The 19,547-nt window shown below is 38.3% G+C and overlaps 1 long non-coding RNA gene across 1 annotated transcript in view; it reads right to left on the reverse strand.

Annotated features, from left to right (window-relative positions):
- Positions 1–6,451: 6,451 nt before the first annotated feature.
- Positions 6,452–19,547, reverse strand: part of LOC106961138 (uncharacterized) — a 61,928-nt gene continuing 48,832 nt past the window's right edge. Inside the window, exon 4 of the long non-coding RNA XR_001427718.1 lies at positions 6,452–7,386. This is a non-coding gene — a long non-coding RNA (uncharacterized LOC106961138). The remainder of the gene's footprint in view (positions 7,387–19,547) is intronic.

Consider the following 19,547-nt stretch of genomic DNA (forward strand, 5'->3'; position numbering starts at 1 on the left):
GTGGAGTGAAGTCTGCATTCATGTGCATTGTTGTCCCAACTCAGGTCAGTCCCATCAGTGACAAATTTAAAAGTATAATACAGTAATGCTTCACATAGACCGGGCTATTTAGGTGGGAATTTAATATTCATTGCTTTTGCAGCTTGGTTGGCTTTTAGGTGCTATCACCCTCATCCACCCTCCTCCCAGCCCCACCCACTCCCAGCTCCGCCGCCATTTACACCACTACATCCAGCAAACAGGGGCAAATGGCAGTGGCTGGGACAGACATCTGAACGCACATCTAGCCGTCTCTTTGACCCACCCTCCGTCAGTCATCCCCCCCACCTATTCTCTGAGCAGGGCTGCCTCTCTCTGTCCCCCATCACTCTCCCTGTCCTTGTTTTTGATCTTCAAACGCTGGTAGGGATAATGACTACAAATCAGGGATGAAGGTGAGTGATCACAATGTGGCCCACCCATCCCAGCTGGCCTTTTTACTCCCCTCGTATGATGCATCTTCCTGACTCTTTCTGAGAACTCGCTGAACTGTACCGTAAGGATTTCGTGTGTGGTTCACGGGAGGCAGAATGTGGCAGGACACATCTTGTGTGGAAGACCTCCAAAAATAGGCATGAGCACACTGTTTCGACCTGATTTAATTTTGTGCTTGAACGTTGGCTCACGCAAGTTTTATAACAACTTTACTGATATTTTGGGAATGTGAGTAATGCTGTTTTTTTTTTTTTTGTAACGCACTAACATCATAAAGTTAGTCAGTTTTTTTTTTTTTTAGCACAAAATGGCGCATTCAGCTAGTGAATTTCAATGATGACCTATTCAAAAAAAGTACAGGTTTAAAAAATGTTTAATAGAAACAGCTCTTTGTGCAAAACCCATTCAGATGTTTCCATCTGTCAGGTTTTTTTTAATACATAGATTTCGGTTTGTAAAAAAAAAAAAAATCATAAATACATGACAATAAATGTCTAAATTTCCAACTGCAATAAAAAAAAAAGAGATAAACGTTTCATGAATGGCATTTAATTTAAAAAATTTAGAATTTTTGGAGTTACTACACCATTATTCTGTACATTTTTAAATCAGAAGTTGGTAATTCCACACCTTGAGGATTGGTGTGTTGCATGTGTTAGATGTTTCTGTGAACGAACACAATTTAATATGTATTAATAGTTCAATAGTAGGCCGCCTGTTGAAGCTGGCGACAACACTGAGGAGATAAATCAATTATCTGAATCAGGTGCTGGAACAGGAATATGTCTAAATTGCACATAAACAACAAACTTCCAAATAACAACACCCCATCTTTGTTGGAAAAACTTCTTGTTCTAATGACAACGTTCATGCGACTTTAAGATCTCCTTTCTGTTTGGCCATCAAATCAAAAAGTGTCCTCCTACCAGGAGTCATATCCTTTCACATCATAAGTTTCTAATGGGCAGTTTAGATGATTCATGCCAATCAAACATCTGTTCTCTGTTCCCTTTGTCAAGAGGAGCACCTGTTGACCTCCGAATGACCTCTGCTGGTAAGCATTGTGGTGGGAGAAAGCTATACTATAGTTTCCTGTTTCAGACCGGAGATTGGGGAAAAAAAAAAAAAAAAAAAAACATGAAGAGGTTTTATGACTACTGTTTACCTTAGTGGAGAACTGCCTCTTCTCCCCCTCCCCCTTTTTTGTTCTTAATGTGCTGCCGAAAAAAATGTTTCACTAGGGAGCAGGAGGTGAAATTTTTCTCATCCAAATGGATGGCAATTTCCCACCATTTAGCACCTGAAGGTAATTAGCTTGAAGAGATTGCGGAGTGAGAAACACGTTCATGGAACATTAACTCTCGTACATTCTCCAGTTGCAGAGAATTAATAGGAAAGATTAAAGTTTAAAGAGAGCAAATGCCATTACCACACAAACCACCTCTCTGTGCCACCATCTTGGGCTAACTTTTCCCTCTCTTTATAATAAGTCTGCATTTCACAATGGCACTGGAGTCTGGTGTACAATAGCAGGTAATAAATGGTGGAAATGAGACAGTTCTTTAGGGTTGCTCCATGGTTCTGTATGAGATAATGGGGAGCCTCAATAGCCTGCAGCATTATTTTTCTCCTTAACAGCTTTCTGCTTGCTTCCACTACACTCTGATGCAGTATGCTAATAACCATTTCAAACACCCTTGTGCTCATGAGAATGCTAAGCAAATGCAGACTTCAATCTAATGAAGAATTTAACACCTTCAATTGTATAGGCCCCACTTATCTAGCCTTTAAATATCATTTTACACTGACTTTATTAGGTACACCTTTGCTAGTAACAATTTGGACCCCCCAACTGCCTTCAGAACTGCCGTTCTTCTTTGTAGCATACATTTAACAAAGTTGTGGAGACATTCCTCTGAGATGCTGGTCTATATTAACATTATAGCATCACACAGTTGCTACAGACCTGATCAGTTTCGTTGGGGAGCAGGAAGTGCCATGGATCTCAGATCCATATTTTAAATTTTCTGTTCCCTCTCATCCCAAAACTGCCCTACAGCATTGAGATCTTGTGACTGTAGAAGCCTCGTCATTTTTATGTCCATGGTTCTTAACCAAAAAAAATAAAAAATAGACTGCTCCCTCTTGGTTAGGTGTATCAAATGCAGGAGTTAAAATGTCATGTCTTGTAGATGAGTGAGGGTGGGATGGAATCATAGATGGATCGATGGATTGGGGTATCATCTTCTGTAACGGAGGCACTGTTTATGTCTGTTGTCATGAAGAAAGAGCAGAACCAAAAGGCAATCCTCTTGGCTTACTGGAGAGCTATGGTCCAACCTTCACCTACAGCTGTGGGACATGGATTATGAGAGAAAGAAAGAGATCCAACATGCAAGTGGGTGAAATGAGTTTTCATTGTAGGTGGCAGGGTTCCCTCGTAGAGAAAGAGTGAATCTCAGTCCCTTGGGAGAGGGTTGGCATGGTGTCACTGCTCTTTAGCATTGAGGAGTTTCCTCATGAGATCTTCTGGGTACATCCTGCTAGAAGGAGACTCTAGGGCAGAATCAAAACTTACTGATTTACTTAAACGTTCTCACTAAAACCAGGAAGATAGAGCAAATAACACCAGTTTTAAAGTCCCTACACTGGCTCCCTGTAGCTCAAAGAATAGGCTTTAAAATACTGTTAGTTTATAAATCACTGAACGGTTTAGCACCACAATACCTTAAAGGTCTGTTATTACTGTACCAACCGTCTAGACCCCTCAGATCTTCTGGTTCTGGTTCTGCTCTGCATCCAGAACCAGAACCAAACGAGGAGAAGCAGCATTCAGTTTATATGCACCACAAATTTGGAACAAACTTTCAGAAAACTGTAAAACAGCTGAAACACTGGGTGCCTTTAAATCTCAACTTAAAACCCACCTGTTTAGAGTTGCTTATGGCTAAATTAGGGTTAGAGCCCCAGTTAGACGACATTTAACTGAAGTCCCAAAAGGGGTGCGGGTTTTAATGTTTTTATCTTTTTTAATCTTTTTCAAAATGTCTTTCTCTTTCTCACTGTTTATTCAATGTCACATGCTGCTTTTATTTTAATTATGTAAAGCACTTTGAAATGCCTTGCTGCTGAAATGTGCTATACAAATAAAATTTGATTGATCTGATTGATTGATTGATTGATTGCTAGGTATCATATCTGTGCTGGGGATATTATGGGATCCCCAGAATGATCTAGAGACCGTCACTTGGGATTTTTGTTGTGGGATTTTTCCTAGAATTACCTCTCTGACACACTTATACAAAAGAAGAAGGATGGATAAATGGTACATGGTGGTCATAAAGGTTTGGCTAATAATACTCAGATTGACAAAGTTCTTAAATTGACTTAAATGGCCCAGGAAAATAACACCATCTTCTTACCTGTAATTCAGAACAGGATGGATCCACGCCTTTGTGTTTTTAACCCCGAATTCTTACCCTACGGCAGATATTCATTTTGCTAAGACGTTGTGCAAACAGTTAATTTCCATTTCTGGTAAGCCTGTGGTTACTGAAGCCTCAGTTTCCTGTTCTTGGCCAGCAGGAGTGAGATCTGCTTCATGGTGTAAATGCCTAAATGCATCAATGTGCTACCATCCATACTAACAAGAAATTAAACATGTGTTCCTAATAAAGTGGCCAGTGAGTGTATGTGCAAAATGCAGAAAGAAATGCTCTGCTGTGTTTTAGAAGTACAATCATCTTGTAGCTTCTAAGCTTTCTGTGCTGAGGAACAGAGTATTCTAAAGTAGATCAAACCAATGCGATAAATCATACCTTTGTATTTAAAAACTGAAAGAAATTAAATTGAGACATGCTGGAATTTATTGCCCAGAAAATCCCATTCTACTATCTGATTTGAAAAGTCCAGTCCTCCAAGCTCTAGAAAATCTATTTTCCACATTTTAATACCCTGCATAACAGTCCTCATAATTCATTCGAGTGTGTTAAGCACAGTTTTATTAGATCTGAAACAAATTTTGGTGGGGGATCCTATAGGCCATTAACCATGGAGTAATTTTATCCTTGTTTCCTTAATGATGCCATAATGGCGAGTGAATTTCTTAACTAAAGACCAAAGAACATTTTGAAGGTCAGCTTCATCTGCAGACTCCTTCATGCGCTTCTGTGAGAGATTGGAAAAGTCTTAGAATTTTGAAGAGTCATTAATAACGCTAAAGCTGAAGGCCTATTTGTGTTATAGCTTTCTACCTAGTAATGTAACAGTTTCTCCCTGTTCCTCTGCCCCTTTTCCTTGCTTCTCTCTGCTTTGCAGCGCCTCTCAAGCAGAAAGAATAGAGTGCTGATTGAGAGGGTGCAAATGGCAGCGCGGTGACAAACAGATCCCAGATGTGGGTGCCTCGATAATTTAAATTTTATGCCTTTGTTATCACTTTAATCATTTTCTTTATTCGTTTTGTCTCAGTGATCGGAGAAACAGTTGATAGGCCGAAATGTCCTGGGAACAATTTTTATTTGGTGTGTGGTGCAAAGTCTAATTAGAATTAGAATTTTGCTGAGCCTTGAAATGGTTGGTGCTTTATCCTGATCGCCTTAGATATTGTTCGAAGTCAGTCATTTGTCATAGCAGAGCATGCTGGGAAGGCTGTTGCTAATCAAGCCCCTATCTCCTTCACTCTTTTTCTGCTGCCATTGCACCTCTGTCCAAATAAATGCTGTTAGGTAAGGATGAATGCAGCCTTGGCTCTGACACTGAATGGTGTGGATGCCCCACAAAGCAGCATTTAAGACAAGTTAACCCAAAGTGGAACTTTAAAAGAAACTTAGACTTTTCAATTTTTTAAGGAACACCTCTGGCTGTCATTAACAAGAGACATTTTTTCTTTGCTCTTTGTAAGTTTATGAAGTCTGGAAGTGTCTTATGAGCTTTTCACTGTGTTTGAGTGTTTTTACTTAATCTTCTTTTATTAAAGGCTTTGTGATTAGTTTATGTTCATATGTTTGAAATTCCATTTTCTGTACTTCATTTTAGTTAATTCTTCTGTTCAGTTTCTTTGCCAATTCCTGTTTCTAATTGTCAGGTGCCTCAACCTTTAGTTTTCTGGTTATATGGCTTTGTTAAGATGTCTGAGTGTGAGACAGATATTTCTAAAGCAGAACTAAACATGGAGAAGCATCATTCGGTTTCTATGCTCCACTAATCTGGAAAAGACCTCCAGAAAACTGCAAATTAACTAAAACACAGAGTTCCTTTAAATTAAGGTTACAAACTCACCTGTGCAAAATCTGCAAAACTGGTAGAGACATATTCCAAAGTACCAACAGCTGTAATGTTTTGCAAAAATGGTTCTACAAAATATTAAAATAGACCTGCTGAATCAAATGCACACCACACTTTCAATAGTTTAAATATCTGTTAATTTGCTTGGGTCTTCTACTTAACATTCCAATAAACTGCATTGCAATGTGTGCATGTATGAAAAAGTTCAAGCATTTTAAATCAAATACCAGAACTTTGGAAGTTTCACAAACGACATCTTTGGTACCGACTTGGACTCATCTCTAATGAATTATGAATTAAGTCAGACTCATTGTGAGTTATTTGAGTTTCTTGAACAATCCTTATCTGATAAAGAGGCCCAATATATTAAATACTGATTATCCTCGCAGTATCAGTGGGTGCAATATTGCAATAGCAAAGGAGTGCTTGTATACAATACATTGAATATATTTGTTTTAAGATTCATGCTATCAAAATTTGTCCAGTATGAATGCTAAAAGTCATGAAGAGACTTGAGTTCATTGTGAAACAGTGAAAAGAAAATGTGGATTATTTACTCTACTATCTACTAGTATCACCATTATATATATATGCTTACAATTTAAGAAGCTGCATTTCATATTCTTCTCAAAAAATGATTATTGTCAACTCTGAGAAAATATATGTAAACCAGTTTTATTGGGTACATTCAGAAATAAGTTACATTTAGTCGAATTGAATCTATAGACGAAGTAGATCCAGAGATGAAAGAGCTCCTTCTTTTATGTGAAAGGGAGAGGTGCGGAAAGTGTCAGCGATGGTATTTAAAGAATCTAGGAGTCTGTAGAACTGCCCGAGTCTTTTGTCCACCAGGTGAGCAGGGGTTCATTCAAGAAATTGAAGCTGACAAGCCTTAACATTTAGAAATGTAACAATAAATGGCTTTTATGCAGACATGTCCCAATGCATTGGTGGCACACACCATCAGGAAGAAAGCCGTCGTTCACAGATGTCACACTCAGTGAATCTATCAGGGTAGGGGAGCCCTCACTAAAATAAGACCCCAAGAGGACTTCAGCCATCAATCAGACCTATCACATCACACCACTACCAGTATCTTAAATGTATATTATGCCCTTTATACTTGTGCGAGGTTTTTATGTTTTATTTTCAATTTCTGTTTCAGTTTTCTTTTTCATTTATAAACACTGTACAACCATTCTGTGACCCGTAAGTACATTCAGACATCCAAAATCAGCGTTTTGTAAGTTCTTTAGGAATTGCCAGAAAGCCAGCATCTCCCTGCGACTCCTCTTTTTTCAGATGCTAAGAAATTACCCTCAGTGGGGGGGGAAAAAAAAAAAAACATAGCAAAATGTACCTTTAATAGCTCGAGACATTTTTCTTTTTCAGCAACAAGTTTAATTGGAAAGAAGTAGATTTGTCTTTGAATGGGCAGAAAAAGAAATAAATCGGTGTGACAAGATGATCGATTAGCTGTAACTCTACCTGACACAGAAATTAGGGTTTTTTAATGATGGGCTGCCTCTTCTTGGACATGAAATTCAAATGCTCTCCCAAAGTCTACCTTCAGCCATCACTTGTCTCCCTCGCTTGTACGCTCCAAACGCAGGCACTTTGTCTTTGTCACTGAAGAAAGGACATTGTTATTACCGACATGTCTTTGTATCAGCCAATTTCATTCCTTTACAAGTAACATCTCATTGAGTTTACCTATGCCGCTGGCTTATGTTTTATAACCTGCAGAAAAAGCTGGACGATTAGGATTACATTCTTACTTTATCTATCTTTTATTCTCTATCTAATTATTCTGCACTCATACGAAGGATTGTTTTAAATAAATGAAACTATACTGCTGACTGTATGAAATTATCTACAACCTTTCTATCTACGTATTTAATATATTTTGATACTAAAATAACCAACCATGAAGAGGCACTAATTTACAGTTCATAAAATGTGCATATTTCTCATTTACGACCCGAGCGAGGCATAACGTGGCACTTTTTTCTATCAAATTATAGGACAAAGAGCGTGATAAAGAGTCGGAGGACTTTTGAAGCTTAAAGGTAGCTTATGAGGCTCAGCAAGCATGGGGGGTGGGATGTGGGGTCGGTGCTGGCTGAGAGGGTTAGGTGGTCGCAAGGTGTTCGCCTGTGAGAGTAGTGATGCAGCTCTCAACCGTCTGTCCACATGGCTGGAGGTATTGATCCAGTTATCATTGCTAGATCATCACTATATAGACTCAGGAGCACAGAGCACTGGGATGCCAACTGAGGCTCACTGACTGAGAGACTGCCTGGAGGAGAAAAGCTGCTGCGCTAAGGAACGAAGTGATATTAAAAAAAAAAAATAATAAAAAATTGCAGTGTTCACCACATGGCTGGTTCCAGCATTTTTAAAAGCTCTACAGAGTCTCTGAACGGGAATGCTTTTTCTTACCTAGCAGCCGCGTGAGCTTTAAATATTTGCTCAGGTACAAAGTTATCAATCTGAAATGTTCAAGGGCTCAAGGTTGAAACATAAAAAAAGAAAAAGAAACGGTGTTGCTTTTTTTAAACATTCAGAAAAAAAAAAAGCTGTATCAAAGCAAAAACATCCTGGATGTGACGTGTCACCAACAGTAGTACGACAATAGATTCAGTCAGAGCAAGCTCCTACTGACACCCTGTACTTCAAGACATAAGGAGTTTCTTCTGATTATCTGAATGGTGTAAAGTTGGGACTATCCAAACATTTAATGCTTTGTAGTTAATGTCTTGTGCCATAAGAAACAGCACTGCCTGTCATCCTGGCAGCAACCCTCTGGTCTGATTCTCCCAGTAGAATTGTATCTTCACACAACTGAACAGTGAAAATCGATGAAAGTTATTTCGATGCTTTATTATTTGAAAGTAATCTCAGAACAGGGTCCCTGCTCCTCCGCAGTGAAAAACGTGGCTTTCCAGTCATCTGATTAGCATGACTTCTGGATGCCTCCCTTTGAAAATTTTCCCAGGATGCCCCAAGGAGAGCAAACCGTCTGCGCTGCCCCTGGCCTTGAAATGCCTGGACATTCCCTGGAATGAGCTGGAGAGAGGAAGTTCTGGGTTTCCCTTCTGGATTCACATGGAAGACAATGGATGGATGGAAGCCACAAGTGTTAACACTGATTTTGTTGAATGTAAAGCATTAATTTATTAGCATTTAAGTCCAAGTCGTGCACCTAAAAACAAATCCTATTTGCATTTTTACCGTCTCCAAGCCTTCAGACAACACCAGCAAGATATAAAATGTTCAATGCTCTCTTAGACAGAACATGCAATAAGAATAGCAAATTGCCCGACGCCTTAAAGGTGAGGGCTTTCTGAGAGCAGAGGCTATAAAGCTCACCTCTCCTCACTACTAAACGTCCAATATTTCATTTGCTTGATCACCTTGCCTTAACAAAATCCCCTCATTACAGATTTATTGCAGCGTAGGTCACAGTGCAGTGGAGGTGCAGCATTCTCCAGATGTTTATGAATCCTAAGAGCTTTCTGCTTGCCCAACTTGCACAGTCTTTGTCTTATTTAGAAAGAAGAAAATGTGATATATGACAGGTGATAGTGCCCTCATTTGTTCTGTACATTGCCTCACGCACACACCCCACCACATGTCAGTGCCAGTCTCGGTCTACCAGCAACTGCCCTCCCCACACCCCTCCCCCCCCGACCCGACCATGAGAATCAACCCCCACTCTCCCACAGCTCTCACTTCCACTCCACTACCTCCAACTCTCCAAAATGATTCTGTTGTCCCTGGCGTCCACCGCGAGGAGGTAGGCCCAGAGCTGTGGAGCACAGCCGCCACCACCGCCAGCATTGCCTCTGAAGGATAATGCTGTTTATTGCATTTGTCAGGTGTTTGCAGCAATACTTTGTAAGTCTATTGCCTACTTACTGCCTTGTACTTTAAGCTAGAGCTGATGTGCCTCAATTGTGCATTTCTGGTTGTGCTTTTTTTGGCAAATTGATTCATGGCTAAAGGCTTGTAAATAGGAAACGGCTAAAAAAATTGCCACATTATATTATTCTGTTTTCTTTTTCTCTTATTTCAGCTGACAGTGCCTTGCAAAAGGAGTGTTTACCGTTTGAGTTTTTTTTTTTTTTTTTTTACATCCAATCAACCCAAACTTGAAAATATTTGATAATTTTTCCTAGACTCACATGAAGTAATGCTTATTTTTTTAAAGTTCAAGATAAATGATCGTTCTTCTTTGTTCAGTCACCTTGATTTGCGAGCGGCCGTCTTGGCTAACTTTTTTATTAATTAGGTGTAATCTTTCCTGTAAGACTCCCAGAGTATCCTTGCATTTTGGTTTTCCATGCTGAGGAGTCGTTTACCCACAGCATGCTACTGCCACCACCATATTTCTTTGTGTGGACGGCGTGTCCATTATTTTTCCATCATTCATATCCTTTTGAATGTAAGGAAATAAGTTACATTTTTGTTTCGTCTAACCAAAAACGCACCTTCCACATGCTTGATGTTTTCCCCACACATATTGTGACAAATTGAAATTGTGGCCTCCAGGTTTTCTTTTAACAACTTACCAAAATATCTTAATTTTTAATAAAGACCCATAATTACAAATTATGGTGACTTCTGATTCATTTTCGCTGAGTTTTCTTTCATTCATGCAATATGATTCAGACTTTTATTTGTCAAAAGACTTGGAAAAGCATTTAAAATACATCTGCACTTCACAATTATGCACTTTTCTGTGTTAGTCCATCTAACAAATTCCCATCCAATAGATTTAAATTTGTAGTTGTTATGTGAAAAAAGGTAGACAAGTTTAAGAGGTATTATTTTTCCCCTTATTTTATCAACCTGGTTGTTCTTTACTGGACCAACTATTGTTAAAATACGTGATTCCATTCAGTGTTTTCTTTTATAAAGCCACAGTAGCCTGGTATGTGAGTGCCACTGTAACATTATTGATGAGATCATTATTATGTATAGGATCCCTCAGTGAATAATAACCCATTATCTTTCATTTTTCCTGTTTTTGTCAGTGGATGTTGGAAAGGTTAGGCAATTTATTTTAATGTTAATACTGTCAGGCACTTACAGAGCCATGTCTTTGTTCCCAATGCATTTTCCACATGGGGCCATGATTGGTTTTAAACTAGACTACATCTTTGAACAAGCTATTCCAACAAATCTCAGTGCAATTCCTTTTCTTTTCATTCAGTTAACTTCAGGTCACATTAGCGCAAAAATACAGAAGCCCTAATAGTAAAGCTTATTCAAAATAATCCTGATCTGACCCACAATAAAAACAGAACCACAACAGAGTGCAGCTGAGATCTTCATTTTAAATCCTGCAGTGATACAAAACATAAGGCAGCTTGATAGTGATATAAATATACTTCCACCCATAGACAAAGGAAAGGGAGAGAAAAAAAATGCTCTGAACGCTTCAGTGCATTTAAATTTATACAAACTCTCCTTCTGACAGTGATGAATGTTACACTGTATTCTACAATATGTTTAATGCATAGGCCTGTTAAGTTTTCTATTCCTGTGCTGCGGCGTGGAGTCACCTCCTCTGCAGTTTACGAGATACCAGATAATAAAACCAGAGTCAAAACAAGAGTACATCAGTCAATATCCGCATGGATGTTTTCATCATGTACCTCGTGTATTCGATTCCGACGGTAGATTCGTAAGATACAACGTTAACATGAACTGTAGGAATAAATCTGCAGTTTTAATTTCTCTAGCATTTCGTGATTTATTTTCCTTCAAATGTACTTTTGCACAAAGAAATCCTCTGTTTAAGCACAGCTAACACTTTAAAGGGAAAACTGAGTTTAGGAACTGAATTTACTTTAATTACACACACTTCCCATATTTCAACTACTAGTATCATTGAAAAGCAATAGGAATAGATTGTTACCTCAGTGCCACAGTAAAACCTGTAGAGGATTTGCTTACCTTAACTTCTAGATGATTAAAATACTGCCAACATAAACAAATCACATAAAGAAGATGGAAGCTCAATAGGTTAAAAAAAGAGCACCTTTGCTGTACTTCATTGGGTCTAGATGTTTGTCTCTCTCTCACACACACACACACACACACACACACACACACACACACACACACACACACACACACACACACACTTTTTTGCAGCCTGAATGAACCATGGACATTTCTTGATATGTTGTAGAAACTATATATATATTTATTTAAATACATTCCATTCTACTCTTTTGAGGGTTGTCCATTCTAAGTTTACTGTAAACACCTTACTGATAGTGGAAAAAAAGATAACTTTGTCTTCCTCACTCAGTAGCAACCTTGACACTGAAGAGTGTTTTTGTCAACATGAACTGGTGTCGCTTTGATAAAAAAAAGATCCGTCCATCTGTTCGTCTTTTGCTCATCCAAAATTGATGTAAGCATCAAGTATCCTACATGGTTTTATTACACTTTACTGAATCAATTGATTAACTTCCCATGGTTATTTTATGTATGTACACATCATTCACTCTTTTTGTGCTTTTTTTAAATCCATATGAGATTATTTTTGTTGTGATTTTTTTAAATATCACTATTGTACAACACGTTGCTTAATTTATAAAGTGTAGTAGCACCTTTAAAGCAGTCATGTCTAAATACAGGAACGAGAGAAAGTCATGTGTTCAAACAACACATAATGAAGGGTTACATCTTTAGCAGAATAGATTCCATGTCTAAATATAAAACACTTCTCCTGAAACAAACACTCTCTCCACAGAGACAATGTCTCAGACAACCTGTTACTATAATAGAGCATGACAGAGGTCAATTAATTAGATCCTGGGTGATAAACCGGATAAATAGGAGAGCCATGAGCTGCATCTCTGGAAGTTAACAGGCTAGGTTTATGACCTTGATACTGATCCAATATAACTCCACACTGGTAGTGTAAATACAATTAGATATGGATGTGTAATTAAGTAAAACCTTTACAAGTGTTTTCATTTGGGTGTCTTGAAGTGAGCGGTAATATACTGAAAAGTTTAGCGATTGCAAACTTGAAGGTGACAGCAATAAGTGATGTTTTACAAGATTACACAGATGTAATTAATACTGGCATGAAGTAGGGAGGACATTATGGATGCAAGAATTGTACAGTGACCTCTTAATGATCAGCGGGAAATACGAGTGACAAACAAAAGGTCTCTTTATATCTTTCTGTAGTTTCTTTTAACACAAGGGCACTGCTGTAAATTGCACCCCAGTAAACAGCTTTTAAAATGGTACACTGTGGATACAGAGGTTCTTGGAGGTGCAATGTAATTTAAACACGGCAAACTGAGCGCAAAGGTAGGATGTGCTGCAGCTCCAGGTTTCATACAGGCAACCGTAAGAAGCAATTGTAGAATCTTGTTTAATGAGAGGGCTAAGCTAACAGGAGATCAAGAGTTAAATAAAATATTAAATATATCTGAATATATACTTTTTTTTTTCTTTTTGCAAATCTGCTTTTATCCTATACATGTTTGTGCTGCAGGGACTGCAGCTCTAACTATATCCCAAACATGCAGTCCTTGAAATGAATATATTAGTTTTATTAAATGAACATAAAGTCTGTAACTCAACCAGTCTCACGGGTTATCAGAAAATTAGATCAACTTTAGCCTAATACTAAAATTAGGTAATTCAGTTGACAACGATTCACTAAAATATTGTTTGGTTTTTAAACTGCACTAAGAAGGAAGAGTGGTGGGTCAAAGGGGCGTCCAAGAGCAGAGCTGACCTTCCTGATGAACTTACCTAACCACTTCCTCTCATCTGTAGATAAACTGTTGATTCAACAGGGAGCATCATAGAACATATATGAGGCCACCACAGAGTCAGAACATTAAAATTAATAATAAGCTAGACAATAATTTCATAAGATACCCACCGAAAAAAAAAAATAAATAAAATATCAGTTATCCTGTAAACTGTATATGACAAATTCTTAAAGCACTTCACAATAGATATAGAAAAATATTGCTGTCAAATTCAACCAACACTTTAAGATATGTGAACTATTTGGCAAATAATTGGCAATTCGAACAAAACTCCAAAGAAATGTGAAAATGACTGAAATGCTGCTGTTTTTTTTAATATGAAGTATATTTATAATATGAATATATTTTTGAAACATATATCTGGACAAGGCAGGCAACTTGAGCACCTGCGGAAAATCAACACAGTTTTTATGATGGTTGCATGAGTACTAGTCTAACAGTGATGCCAAAACATCATGTTAAAGCAACAAACCAGAGCAGGGTTATATTCTTCTTTAGTTTTATGAGCCGTACACAGAGGCAGGGTGATGTAAAGGCAGCTGTACCCTTCAGACAAGAGTAAAGACTGTAATATGTAAACAAAGCTGCTCAAAGCTGCACAGATTTACAGTCCTCCCTCACTATCAGTGAGCACAAGTCTCGCTTCTGGCTCAAATGCCTGCACCACCTCAGTGACGAGCTCTGATACATTTTACTCCTCACCAACCTTTATGGCAAGCTGGCAACTTCTGACTCAAAGGGATTTCGCTGCAAATTATGCCGATTTTTTTTTTTTTTTTTTACCACACACAAACACTGATCTCCCCCCACCCTACTTAACAACAAAATTGCTTCTGTTGTCAGAGATGAAGCATATCCGCAGACTCTGGATATGCCATCTGTATCTTCACCCCTCCTTGAGATTAAGTAAGGTGGGGTAACCAAGGCGCGAAAGGTTTTTAACATCTGCGCTGGGCTGCTGTAAGTGATACTGAGGAGTTATAATTAAAGGTTCCGACTGAGGGAACAGTGTTTAATATGGAGCACCCCTCTGCTATCCATCTAAAGTAATGGGGTGCAGTGCAAGCACCCGACTGCCACTCCCCAGGCCCCATCTCACTGTCTCATCTTTACCCCACCTCTGATGGATGGGACAACCGGGGGCCAACTCCAAAACGACTTCGACAAATAGCGTACCAAGGATCTCTCTCTCTCTCACTCCCTCTCTCTGTCTCTTGCTTTTGGCTTTTCTCATTTAGCGGGCGTTGTGCTGCTCGTACAGCGGTGTATCCGGTAACCGGAAGGATGACTGATTCCAGATTGGGCCTAATTGAGAGAGTGTTGATGAGGATGATCTAAAGCAGTCCAAGTGACAAATATCAAAGGAGCTGACTCTCAGCAGATTGACCTTTTCGTACGGCGGTGAAAGAAAAATAAACTTGGTACGGCGAGATAAATCAAGCGCAGATCATTTCATTAACAAGAAGACCGCTTTATAGGTTAGACAGCGCTTGGAGACGAAGTCCGTGATAAACCACGAGCTCCTTACATGAGCGTAATGTTCTCCATACACACCTGCAAACAGTTTCAATAAGGTGATTATTGACATTTTAAGAGATGTAGAGGGGGTAGGATTTTACTTGGGTGCATAAAATATATCTGATTTCCTGAATGATACTTTCCTCTCTTTATGCTGTGAAAATGAGCTTCAACTGCTTTAAAGTGCACCGATCATTTTTCATTTATGTGCCTGGAAATCACTGGTGACAGGTAAATTCTGACAGTAAAGAAAATCTACCCTCAGCCATTAGAGTTAATATTATGTTTCTTTGGCAATCCCTCATCATTTTTTGGGCCTCATTGACTATTTTTCTTTATAAGATATTAAGCATTCAAACCTCATTTACATCCTTATTTTTCAATTTGCTGCCGCAGTAGTTTAATTTATTCCATATAATTTCTTTTTCTGAAGGGGACATTAATCATTGCCTGTTCCTTTTAGTGCCTCTGGGATTTTTTTTCCCCTTCAAATCAATAAAATAAGGGGTCTTCCTTTGCTGAATATGATAAAATATTTTGCCAAGGGATATCAGCGTTCCAGCCAGCCGTGCTTCCTCCTTTTTGTTTTATTCATTCTCAGCTTCCCGGGCTTGTTTCTTTATCTGTTGACCTAATACTTGTACATATACAGTACAGTGGTAGGCTAAATGAAAATAAAAGGGGGGTGAAAGTGCAGCCACTCGTTTTATCATTCCCAGTCAGCGGCCTTCCCCTTGATCATCTTCATAAGACACTACGTAGTTTTTTTCCCCCCTCTCTTTTCATTTTTAATAGCTCATGTGAAATAGTCAAGTGTGAAGAAGGGGGAGGTTGTTATAGAAATTTAACTATCCTTTACAAATTGATTCACACTTCACCAGCGCACAAGGTCCAGTAGGTAAATTACCAGGAGGACACAATCTTAATTCTACGCCATCATGGCATTACTGCTCTGTCCGGAGATGATCCCAGCATGAATGGAAGTAGATACTTAAATAAAGGACTGGATCCTGTGATGACTCGGTAGCTTTCAGAAAAGACGGCAGAATCGATGTCACATCATAATAAATAGTCTTGTTTACTGTTAGACGTGATTTATGACTAATCCGACAACATGTTTAACCTTCAGTAAAAAAGGCACAGGGATCATAAAAAACCTTTTTTAGTGTGTACAGCCAAATGAACACTGGGGCCTTTCTTTAAATGGACGCACCCCCTCACAGTCAAAGTGCTCATTACTATGGAGCGTTAATCTATATTAAATTATTATAAAAATGGTCGTCCAAAAGAGTTCAAGTCAGCGTTTTCCAAACATCCACTCCTAATGACATCATTCTTCTGCTGTCATTAAGGATATTAAAAATTCATTAAGAAGAAAAGTACTGCTGAGTGGTAACAAATCAGTGAGCATTTCCCCTTCAGAGTAAAGAGCACACCAAACTTTGAGGTATATTTTTAAGAGACATCATATGGCTACATTTTAATGCCATCAAAAGGCCCAGTAAATGGACCACAATTCATTTGTTAAGGCATAAACAAAACTTGACATTATTGAACAACAACATAATTTGCTTCCCGAAGGAGAGAGTGCTTTATAGAACAACACTACACTTCTTCATACCTGAAAAATGCAGTGGATCTTAAAAGTGTAGAGATCTGTGTCAGATTTCCAGGCTTATAATCATGAGCCTGGTGTAAAACCTTTTACACCTTTAGATGTTATCCTGTACAATTCAACTGCAAATCAAACAAATCTGTAACACAATAATCAGAATCCAACACCAAAAACCTGACTGCATACTGATGCTAACTTCACTAACAAAAATGGCTCTGCCCATTTCTAAACCATCATCAACCTCATGCATGAAATTTGTTTATTAAGTTGACATGGTTATTATGCAATCTAGCCACTAGAGGGCAGTTCTGAGTAAGCTTCCTGATCCAAAGGACAATTGCGTACATCGTGAAGGTCGAGAAAATCTTGATAATGTACATTCCCGGAAGAAGACATGTTAAATATATTATGACTTGTGGGTGGAGAAATTCAGCCATTTTTGTCATCATCAACTTCTTTGCTTCTTTCAGTGGCCATAGCTATTCTGTGGCCCACCAGTTACCACCAGTATTGCAGTTTGTAACATTTGGATATGCATCTGCAAGCTCCCTGATGATAGACTAAAATATGTAAGAGATGGACCCATAAGACAGACAAAAATCTCCATATGTGACTGTATATTTAATGTGGAGCACTGATGGGCCTTTAGACCAATACGTCAATTAAATATTTAATGTAATCTAGTTTTCTTAGGTGCACATTCTGGCATTAAATATAGCGATTTTGATTATGTGTCAACTAAAAGCTCAGTTGACGCATATGGACATTTGGAAATTTGCATCGTAAATCCATGCTTGGCACAGATCATCAAAACTATCTTATAGTAAGGGGAAGGGATTGAAAATTTCCACTCTACGTAAACAGCATGGCCCATTGAAAACAATACCACAAAACCATGTTAAATTTTAGACCTTTGAAAGTATGGAATCACTTAAGTAAAACTGGCGTCTTTTGGCCACGTCAACAAAACAATAGCTAGTGGTAATGTTATGGTCTGGGTTTGCCTTCTTCAGATGGAAATGAGGCTTCGACCCAAGTCTTTCACATATAGAGCACTAAAGAGAAAGGAGAACTTATTTTTTCACCATCACAGAACTTAGTCTGACAGAAAATCTGCATAGTTACAGAACTCTGTAAACTTCTGAGAGCCAGAATAAGCACCAAGGTTCCAAAATATTTAAACTTTTAATTCATCTCGATCTCAATTGGCATTTCATTAAATTGACGAATTCTTGCTTTTTTTTCCCCCCCTGCAAAACAAGCATTTAAAAAAGGTGTGCAAGGATTACTCACATTCTGTTTGGTAGTGTTTTATAAGCTAATACCTGCCCATAATGTGTTTGTACTTTACATCTAGCAGTACTTAACATTTGCACTCCATTTTGTCGGTCAGGGCCCAGTGAGTATGTACAACAATTTCATTTATGCTATAGGGTTCTCTCAGCATTTTAATGGTCTCAACCGAATACACATCTCGTTGGATACGTACTGTATACACAGTACGCTGAATTTTATCGATGTAAGCCTGTGTTCAGTGCCACCACGGCCCATTGCTCTATCAAGTTTTCTATCAAGACGCTGAGGCTTCTGTGCCTGCAGCAGCCTGTCCGATTCAGCCGAGTAAAACAAGTGAAGTCTTCGACCCCTTTCAGTGTCTCCTGCACACATTACAGCTGAAATGCTTTTAGCTTGTACACTGGCATCTCTTCAAAGTCTCATTAAGTAACAAATCACACTGTTGGATTGCAGTAGAGTTTTTCTTTTTATTGCTAATAAAATAAGATGTTAAACAGACACTAAGAAATACTGTTGCATTTTTTCATGCCAGACTACCAATACCAAACGTAATTTTCTGTCATGTATGACATCTAAATATCTTTACTTGTGTATCGTGCCTATTATTCTTTGCATCCACACTCTTTGGCAACCCAGGTAAGAAAATGCTAGAAAAATACAATCGTTCTTTTTAAGTTTATTTAATTGAGAACAGCACAGTAAATAATGTTGCATCATAAAAGCAAAGCAACTGTTTTTTTTATGGAGAAAATGAACTTTCAACAATGTAACAGGTTTTTTTTTGTTCTATTTATACTTTACTTAAAGTTTTTTGTCCCACTTTGTGATATTATTTACTTAGTAATTCATCACCTTTAAGTTTGACCACTAAATATTTTAGATTCTCCACTAGAAAGGCACAACAGTAATCCAGACTCCTAAAAAAACGTGAGTTTTCAGTTAGTCACTATAACACCGAAGCAGATGCCACAGCATTGTCAGCAGCTAACGTCACCCAGTCATGAATATTCTCAGTGTTCACAAACTGTTTGCATCTTGTTAATCAATCTGTCTATTTCTTACCAGGTCACTGAAATGCATCCAGATAACGAAGCTAAAAAAAAAAGAAGAGGGGAAAAGAAGATCCACTTCCTTTCTTGCTTCAAAATAAGAATTTCAAATACGGATCAAAACTAATATTAAATCATAATCCCCTAACATGGCTTGGACTAATGTGTGCATATAAGTGTGTATGTTTTGCTTGTTATAAGATTAGATCTATCATTTGATTTGTCCATGTAACTCTATTGAAACTGAAGACAGATAAACAGATAACGGATGAATGGTTTATTCTGTTGTAAACAAGCCCTTGGATTCACTTGGTGTCATGCTTCTTCTCCCACAGACAGCTAAAAGAAGAACTAGGGAGGGATATTTTAATCTAGCTGCTGTTACTTCATAGTTGTGCTCCGTCTATCTTACGACCACAACTATGAAGCTGAAAAATTCATGTTGTTTGGAGCTCTGTTCCTGAAAAACCCAGTCGGCTGTTTTGTGGCTGTTTT

The sequence above is a fragment of the Poecilia latipinna genome, unplaced genomic scaffold (genome assembly GCF_001443285.1).
Source record: "Poecilia latipinna isolate Pla-1442-1.1 unplaced genomic scaffold, P_latipinna-1.0 Scaffold1269, whole genome shotgun sequence".
Taxonomy (NCBI): Eukaryota; Metazoa; Chordata; class Actinopteri; order Cyprinodontiformes; family Poeciliidae; genus Poecilia; species Poecilia latipinna.